The 9548-nt window shown below is 44.1% G+C and overlaps 1 long non-coding RNA gene across 1 annotated transcript; it reads right to left on the bottom strand.

Annotated features, from left to right (window-relative positions):
• Positions 1-1735: 1735 nt before the first annotated feature.
• LOC122458502 lies at positions 1736-9286 on the bottom strand. The gene is made up of 3 exons (XR_006278543.1): positions 9052-9286; positions 7567-7671; positions 1736-2368 (listed from the first exon to the last, which is right to left on the bottom strand). It is a non-coding gene; the product is annotated as an uncharacterized LOC122458502 (long non-coding RNA).
• Between the last annotated feature and the right edge of the window lie 262 nt (positions 9287-9548).

The raw sequence follows: 9548 nt of genomic DNA, 5'->3' as shown, positions 1-9548 counted from the left end.
TTATTTATTTAAAGGATTATTTAAAGTTTATTTAAAGGATTTTATTGGGATGATTTAATTTGTACTCTAAATTCCTCTTCTTATAGCAAGAAACATGACAAATTTACTTAGCATAATTTTCCCAAACTTCTTTCTGTCAGTATTATGTCTCAGTTTGCAATTCCTGGGTCCCAATTGATATTTAACTTCAAGAAAACCTGTTTTAGAAGATGTAAAGTTTATTTAAACTACAGAAGTGCTCAAATCAGGCTTGGCACTGAGCATCCACCATCCAGAGAAACCAAACTGAAGTAAATGGATGGCTCTACATTTGCAATGGGAAGAATCAAAACCCTGGACCTGACCCCTCTACCACCAGGCTCGTTCAAATCTTTGTTAGCCATTAGTGGAGACACATGCTATGTTCTGTACACATATTCGTGAATGTCATTGAGAACTTAACCCCTATTGTCCATATCTAAACCTCAGAAGCACATGTCTGAAAGTGAGTAGAGGGCAAGTAAGTTAGCATTCCTGAATTGTGTGGGTAAGTACACTCCTCAGACTGTGGCATGCACCCATGTCAGTTTGTAGTATGGAAGGGGGTAAGAAGTGTGTATTAGGTTTTGAGATTCAACAGTCTTCCACCCCCATTCCACAATGCAATGATCCCTTTCATCCCTGACCCTTACCCAATCTATAAAGGACCCTGTTCTGCTGTTTTCAGTGTTCATAGTGAGCTCTGCTGACCACATCAGAACACTTTTCCACTGAATATACAGAATATACAGTTGTGCCAGGAAATTTCATAGAGGCTGGAGCAGGTGGGAGCTGAATGGATTCTGGGAGCACATCAAGCACATGAGGCTCTTTTACAGGAAGGCAAAAGACTTGACAAGTTGCTGTGGGAGAGCTTGTTGTACATGACCCTTCTATAACAAGAGTACTGAGTGATGTCAAGGGTCCCAGTACAGAGCCTAAAGTGATTCACAACCCCCTCCTCAATCCTGCCAGCCTCATTGTCTGATGGGATATTCATGAGGTCTACAGGAAGGAGGCAGCAGGACCATAGAGGGTGCCCTGGAAGACCTGGAGGATGAGTAGCTTGTCATTTTGCACACCTACTCAGAAGAGCCACTTAAGGAAGCCTTTCGACGAACTCAAGGAGGTCCCCCAGTCACTGCAGAAACCAGAATCTAAGGCTGGTAATTTACAGTGGACCCCCGTCATTCTCGCCAATGTCCTCCTTGCCAATATCCCCTCTTGCTCTAGTGCTACCTTTCTGAATTTAAGCCTAGTGCCTGCTCCACTCCACCCTGAAATGGTCCCCATGTATACATGACTGTCCTTCTTCAGCTATCCCTCGATACGAGGATGATGTCTGCCCAAGGGATTAATTGGTGAGTTTTTAGGTGGCTGAGAAGCCCAATTTGTGCCCTGCAGATTTTTCCACAGAAGTGACAGGTATAATCTTGGAGAAGACAAAGTTGTTGGCTGGACTGTTGAGCCCTTTCTTTCCTCCTTGGTCACTTCTCTGTCTGATGAGCACAGCTGTTCTGTTCAAAGTGGGCTGTGGCTTGGTGTATGGCATGGCACTACTGTTTGACTGTACTGATTTCAGCAATCAGTGAATATATTGATTTCCCAAGGACCACTATTATGAATTTGGCAGAAGCTATAAATCAGATTATTCAGGAGCAATTATTGTGCCCTGTGTCTGTGCATTTCTTGACCAGCATGCAGTCAGCAATGGGAGCCATGTGGACTAGGTGGGAAAGGAAGTGGCAGGGTTAGAAAGGTCCTACTTGAGGATGGGGCAGTTGCAGAAAACATACAGTTGTCTGTCTCAAGTTAGTAAGAGCTGTCTTTTGTTCCTTGGATGTTTACATGGTTTCAGTGCTTCCCCACCCACTTCCCTCAATCCTGATTTTATCATCCCCTTAAAAAAGGGAGCCATGTGGAATGGTTGGGGTTGGGGTGGAGTGGAATTCGGTCCGGGAAGGGTAAGGGAACACATCTAATGAGGAAAAGTTAGTCACAGAAGTCCTTTCTTCCTTGGAAGATTACAAAAATTATCACCATCCCTGTCCCTGGCTTATCCCCACTCCCAGCCATGTTGCACAAGCAAGAAGAAATGGCTGTGGGAGAAGGATCTGAACTGGAAGCTAGATAAACACAGTGTGGTGGTCTTTTGCAGTGAAGAGGTGAGGGGCTTGTGGTACTCCTCTGAAATTTCAGGGAATCAAATAAAGTTGTGGTGTCTCTGTCTCTTTCCCGGTCCATTTCATTCTTGGTAGGCAGGCACAGTGGCAGGATTTTCTGATGATGCCAGAGAATGGGCAGTTCTCATGGTTTGCAGCTCCCTTTGCATGGAGACTCCATATGCTAGCTAAGAATATAGCCAATTTACAGTCAAATTATCTCCTAGACCAGTGAGCACATTTCAGCAAGTATCTGATATAGCAGAAAATCCTACTGGGTCTTAAAATTAAACAGCAGTACAAATCTGTTTGGTTTACCTACATAACTGATCAAACCCCTCCAGTCAGCACTATATAGAGGGATAACCATTGGTGCAAACATCTCTCTGACATAAATTGCCAGATCTCCTCCATAGGACTGGAAAGCCACTTCTTTCTGGTAACCTAAAAACCACTTTGTTATCCAAATGTTGGCCAGCCTTTAAAAAAGAAATTACAAACTAGTAACATAACCCCAGGAAGGAAATCTCTCCACCCTTGGGACACTACAAAAATTTGAATGTTTTAAAACCTTAGTGTACTTTTTCGTACCATTATTAGACTCTGCGCCATCCTTGTGGTCTGCAAAAGTTGTCTGAGAGCCAAGGATAGTCTAACAGTTGCATTCTTGGAATGCTGAAAAGTATCAAAATTGTGGCCTACAACACTGTTATGTTATGTGGGGGGAATTCTCAAATTCTTCCAAAGGAAAAAAAAAGCACAAAGCTAGTTTTCTCTGAATCGGCAGGACCTTCAGTTCCTGAGAGGAAAACCATTCCACCAGGAAGGTAGGAACAGCACTGCAGAGACATTAGTGGCAGAGAGAGAAGGACCCTGAAAGAGCGTCTTATAGAGATGGTTTGGAAAATCTAGGAGCAGTTTGAATCCTTTAGGGCATTGGAGGATCAGGCTGTTCAGCAGAAAGAGACATTGACTAACTGGTTCCCAGAGCAGGAGACCCACCACAGGGAATCGGAGAATTCCCTTATGGAAAGGCTGAGAGAACTAGTGATTGAAAAAGTTAAGGGGCTGCCTGTTGCTGTGGCCACCGCACCTGTCTCTGAACAGCCACCTCCTCCTCCAGCTGCCAGCTAGCACGCTGCTGAGCCAGAGGACCATCTATCTAGAATACCCCTGAGTGATCAGGATGAGAGCATATTGCCTGCAGGATTCCCTGTACCACACCCTGCACTGTTACCCAAAACAATAGCCACCCACTTCTGCATCAGTTTGACTTCCCTGAATCGAGTGTTCTGGCACTGGAGGATTGGTGCAAGCTCATCACACTGCTCATGAACATCTCTTTCCTCATTTGGAAGTTCTGAAGCCACTGGTAGTCTTTTCTGGTTTCCCAAATGATGTTACCCCACCACAGTATACTGGTTCTCTTGCATCAGAAATGATGGTCAACCAGAGGGCATACTGTGGCAATACTGACAGTCACCATACTTGCACCATGTGATCTGAATGTATTGACAGTGACCCTCAAGGTCAATTGTCTTCAATGTGTCAGAAAGTTCTGTCCAAATTCCATGCAGTATCTCATCGATTGTCTGCTCCACAGTATAATCATTTGTCCTTCAGTAAGGAGCATGAGTGGAACCATGTCATCATCATACTGTTGCTGCATGTCTTCCACCAAGTTTGGCATGGAATTACAGCAAGGGGAGACATGATCAGGAACTGCCATAGGTGAATGTGTGCAGGTGTGGACAGCACCAATAACACACACAGCAAATTGGTTCCTAGAATGTCTCCCTGTCAGCACAGAACTGGGATCCCTCTGCTAAAATGGTAGTGCCAATGTCGCGTAACAACAGCAGCAATCTGGACGCTGATATACTCATGAACGCAGTATTATAGCCGTGTCAGCACAGCATATGTCAACCCTCAGCAGAGGAATGGGGAGCATGCACAAGCATGTACTCAGTTAACTAAATAAGTATGTGTACCAGTGTAGACATAGCCCTGGAATAGGTAGCCAAATTCTGCTCATTGATTCATCAGTCTGAATCCAGAACCACTCCTCCACCACTCTCACATTCCTGTACTATGCTCTGGATGGACCATGTAAAGCGGTGAGAAAGTAGCTCAGGCTTCATCATATGCCTCTTGTCTGACACAAAACAAGGTAAGCCAAATTTCAGTGGTGGCTTTTGCTATAAAATGAATGCTTACATAAAGCAAGACAAAAATTGTATCTGCTCTTCCATCACATTGAAAAATTAAGTTTCATCCCTGAATGTTTCTTCATATTTACATCTGTATTTGGGATAATTCTGCCTAGAAGAATCCAGTAGGTAAAGGGGTCGGATCTTCCTCTATGGGGAAAAATTCACATAAGATTCAGTTTAGATCCTATACTGTAATTCCACCTGATGTGCAGGTTATGCCCCTTTCCTTGGAAAAAGGCAGTGGGCAGGGGTTTCCAACAACCACAAATGGCAGGGTTAATTGCACAACAGCCTCCTACACCATATTTCTCCTTTCCCACATAGCCCCACAACTCTCTTAAGAGGTGTGATGCCATAGCCTCCTCACAAGCCATGGACCCAAATCCCCACAGCTTCAGCCTAAGAGTTTAATTGATTGGTAGAGAAAACAGCCTAAAATACTACTGAGAGCATCAGCAGTATTGTGTATTGCAATCTCCCCAGGGGGATAAGCAGAGATTATGCTGTGGGCACAACTGTTTCCCTCCACCCCAGCTATGTACCCTTTCTCCTAAGCCAGACTCACTTGCTTTGGGTATTTTCCTCTCACTCATTCAGATGGAGGGGACAATTAGAGCCAATGTTTATATTCGTTCTCTAATTGTGCTCTTTGTTTAATACCACAAGACTCTTAACTCAGTGTTAGCTCTTCTCCCTCTCCTTCTCTTTCTCTCTTTTTTTCCCCCTGAAGCAAATGGTGGTAGATCTTGTTAAAACTGTTCATAGTGATTGACATAGAGTGTTTCTGAGAGCTGGAAACATATCTAGTAATTACACTGTTCAGACATGAAGATTGTATTACCTCAAATTGCCTGGAATGATGTCAATTTATCAAACTTCCTGCAAGGAGTTCATCTCTGCTGTAAAGTGATCACTTTTCTCTCTGTTAGGTTGCCTTATCTAATACAAAGGGTCCAGAGGGGATTTATCCACTGTCTCTTTCTACCTCATCTTCCCTTGATTCTACTTGACCAATAAGGAAAAAAATAAGACAGTGTTTTGCTACTGCCTTATTATTTATTTTATCGTCTTTCAGAACAGTGGAGGGAGAGGATATATAATTTGGTTTGAAAGCCCAAGATAGTTTAAGCAACAGGGCTTTGACAGAACAGCAGTAATCATGTCTGCTTACTGAGGTAAAACATGGTCTGTTTGTATTCCATACAGAGAATTTCAATTATGTTTGTTTAAGACCAAAAGATTAAAAAATATAAAGCTTCATTTTCTATTGAGCGCCATCTTAGTGAGTCTTTAATACACCTATCAAAGTATACTTTCTGGATAGTTTCTTTTTCTGTTTAGTGCTGCCAATTAAGAGAGAGACTGTGATTATAATGCCTGACCCTACCTCCCTATTAACATCACAAAATACTCTATAAAATGAGAATTAGCTTTTGGACCATCCAGAACAGACTGATTTATAATATGTAAGGTATGAAGCAAAAAAAAAAAAAAGAAAGAAATTGTATCCAAAGAGATAAACAAGATGTGTACATTGAGCATTCCTGGCCTTTCCATACTGTGTATGTCATGTTAATGCTTTGAGATCAAAGCATCTAAAAAAAATAAATCTTTTGTGGGAGATTTATTGTAGAGACATCTAGATTGCTGCTGTTTTCAATTCAAAGTGGTGACATTTGGCAACAGTGTGAAACCAGATTTAATTGTTTTCCATATTCTATTATGAAGCACATGGGTTTCCACTAAAGACTGTTTGGTGTGCTCACTGTGTGGAACAAGGCAAGGACATGTGGTATGGGTTTTAACCTGGATACACCTTTATTAGTCAAAATACATCCAAGGTTCCCCTTGGGGGACAGATCGGTGCAGTCACTTGAACCCCATTGATCCTTTGCCATTTCTGCAGGGGCTCCCACCATAGGGGAAGCCAATGATCTCAGCAAGAGAGTCTCTGGGGTCCACAAAAGCCTGCAGGCTAGTAACTCCAACTATATTATCACCATACCAGGAAATATGTCCACAAGCAATCCAATATCACTCTTAGCCTTCCAAATCACTTGGAGCCTGGAGCACATTCCGAGGTCCTTCTCCCCTAAGTGGGAATCAATGATGTCCTCACAGGACATGTCCTCACAGGACATCAGTGGGTTCAACACATGCCCTGTCCGCTGTGCCAAGACTAAATTCACCTCCAGGCCGGGACCTGGCTGCCCTTGCTAAATTACATGTTCTCTTGTAAGCCGAGTTCACAATGTTGTGCCCACAAATCCATATCTCCAGCCATAGACGTGCTCTGAAACATTCTATGTGACAGGCATGCAGAAAGAAGCAGATGTGGTTAAAACTTGCAGTGCTTATGGCCCGCCACCTTTATCTGCCTCCCCTGAGACAGCAACATGTAGGATTTATAGGCCCTGGATCACCTGTGTCCAATAACTGGACCTCTGATGCCCCTAGACCCAACTGGGTAGCTCTGTTGCGGCCACTATACAGAATAAGTGGGTACCATACTCTCCTGGTAGACAAGAATGGTAGTCCCCTGTTAAACAGTCCCACAAACTGAAATTGGTTAGAAAGGAGCATCCCCCATACAGCAGTGGGGACCTGCACCAGGTGATCAATGAGTCACACATGCTTGCAGGGGACACAGGTCCCCCACACCAGAGCAGTGCAGAGCAATAGCCTTGCCCACCCCAGTTTGATCATTTTTTTAAATCCATGGACCTCAAACCATAGAGATTCACTGTCCCACTACACATCCGGTAATTTGAAAGCCCACCTCGAAGAGTCTCCCCTGGCTGAAGTGAAAACTCCATGACCAGACAGCCCAAATAAAACTCAACAGAAAGACAGCCTCACCCCCGAAATGGTACATCCAAGGAAGACCCTCAACTAATTTCCTAAGGAGCTACAAGGTACCTGGCTTGCTGAAATTGCTCCACATCCTGGCAGCTCTGGCCCCACCTGCCTTCATTCTGCAGATCATGAATTCCCAGCAGGAATCCAGCTGACCCCCAGACCTGCAGTAAAAGGCTACCCTGGATAACTGGTTAGCTATACCAAGACAATTAAACTGCTGCATTTGGAATTCTGGTATAGTTGAGGACCTCAGTCCCCCTGAAACTCTTCAAACTCCATTGTGTAAGCTAAAAAGGTGCCTGTTGCAAGTGTACCCTTGTTCACAGGTACTGCTGTTAGCAGCCACAATTCATGAGGGCTGCCAGCATCTTTTCTGGCACTCCCTTGGCCTCTGGTGTTAGTACTCCGAATCTGTTGACCTGCAATCAAGAGATCAGTAAGGCCATTAAGCCCAGGCACATGCATGGCAGTGAAATTAATTTTGCATGCACATTTCTGCTTGGTAGTGTTAATTGTTAAATAATTCTAGGATGGAAGAGAGTGCTTTGAGAGCTTTAGTCACATTAAGGATGATGCCATGCGTGTGGAGTCATGCCTTCCCCGCACTGTCAAGGGCTGCTGTGGCTTATACTGGGAAGGGAAATTTCTCTTCAAGGCACTGGGTAAGACATGAGATAGAAAACCCTGGTGTCCTGGTAATTCATTCCAGCAAGAGTGTAGTTAGGTGCATTCCATTCCTGTCAGGTAGGACAGACAAGCCTCTGACCAGGGCACAATGTGCACATTCCAAAAAGCATGGACCATTTGGTAACTCCATCCCAGGGGTGGCTGTTGTCATCTCAGCACCTGATGAGCTCCCTTTCATGAGAGCATAACTACACTAAACTCCCTCCAAATGCTTCTGCTCAAGACAGCACTTCCAACTGGGCCTCTGAAAAGCCTTGTTGGGACTTGATTATCTTCACTTAGGAAACAAGTACTGCCTATTGGATTTCTATTCTACAAAAACTCTCAGGTGCTTGTATCCTTTGCGCCCCTAAGATTTAACAAAGAAACCTACCTCAGCAACTCACTGTTTTGTAGCTTGGCAGGGTCTCCTACATTTGGGGGTATGATTCAGTGAGGCATAGCTGCTGGAGAAAACTCAAGCCAAATCTATGACTATTTGACAATATTACATCTACGAATTTCCTGCAAGCAGCATCTCTATTGTTCCTGAGTTCTACCCTTCCAAAATTGTTGAAAATATTTCTAGAGCTGACATAATATGAAAGGTGGCTTACATTAAGTAAGAATGACATTTCTCTAGGCGATAGCTGTGATAATTCCAGAAGAATCTTAGGACCGTAGGTCTTTGGCAAGGAATAATATTCTGTAGGCTTTGTCAGTAAGTGAACCAGACTTCCATGATTCTTAGTAGGTGAGTCAAAGTCCCAAAATGCCTCGTGTCTATAATTCTTTGTTTTGAAGCTGAACCTTAGCTTGTTATCAATGATGAATTTAATGTCCTCTTGAGATACATTTACATAAGCGACTGAACATGTATCCTTGCATTTGATTGTTCCATAACCCCCCATTGTCCACATCTAGATCCCAAAAGCATGTCCCTGAAGGTGAGCAGAGGGTGAGTAAGCAAGCATGCCTAAGCAGTGTGGGTAAGTACATGCATCAGGTTGGGGCACAGCCCGTTATCTGTGCCAGTGTGCAATGCGGAAATGAGCAAGAGGCATGTTATTATTGAGTTTCAATAATCCTCCACCCCCATTCCCATAATGCAATGGTATTCTTTTTTGTCTGACCCAATCTGTAAAGGTAGCTGTTCCCTCATTTTCACAGGTGGTAGCAAGTTGTGCCAACCACATCAAAACAGCTGATCAATGTATGGTCAAAGTACACCATCCTCCAAGCCTTCTCTCAGAGTGGCAGGAACATTCTCCTGTACCTGGAAATTTCACAAAGGTTGGAGTAGGTGGGCATTCAATGGACTCTGGACCCGTGCCGAAAACTGATGAAGCAACTGAGAGTCCTCTACAGGAGGACAAAAGACTTCAACAGTCACTCTAGGAAGGCTTGTTATATATGCCCCTGAACTGGGCACTGTCAACGGCTCCCAGTACAAAGCCTGAAGTGGCTCATAACCTCCTCCTCAACCGCACCGGCCTCATCAGATGAAAGGATGCTGGTAAGGGCCAGGCTTAGGAATCAGCAGGGACTGAGGAGGATGGCCTGGAAGACCCAAAAGATGAGGAGCATATCATTTTGCACCCCGGCCAGAGGAGCCAGTTGAGGAAGCCCC

The sequence above is a fragment of the Dermochelys coriacea genome, chromosome 2 (genome assembly GCF_009764565.3).
Source record: "Dermochelys coriacea isolate rDerCor1 chromosome 2, rDerCor1.pri.v4, whole genome shotgun sequence".
Classification (NCBI taxonomy): domain Eukaryota; kingdom Metazoa; phylum Chordata; order Testudines; family Dermochelyidae; genus Dermochelys; species Dermochelys coriacea.
This window is presented reverse-complemented; position numbering and strand designations above follow the sequence as displayed.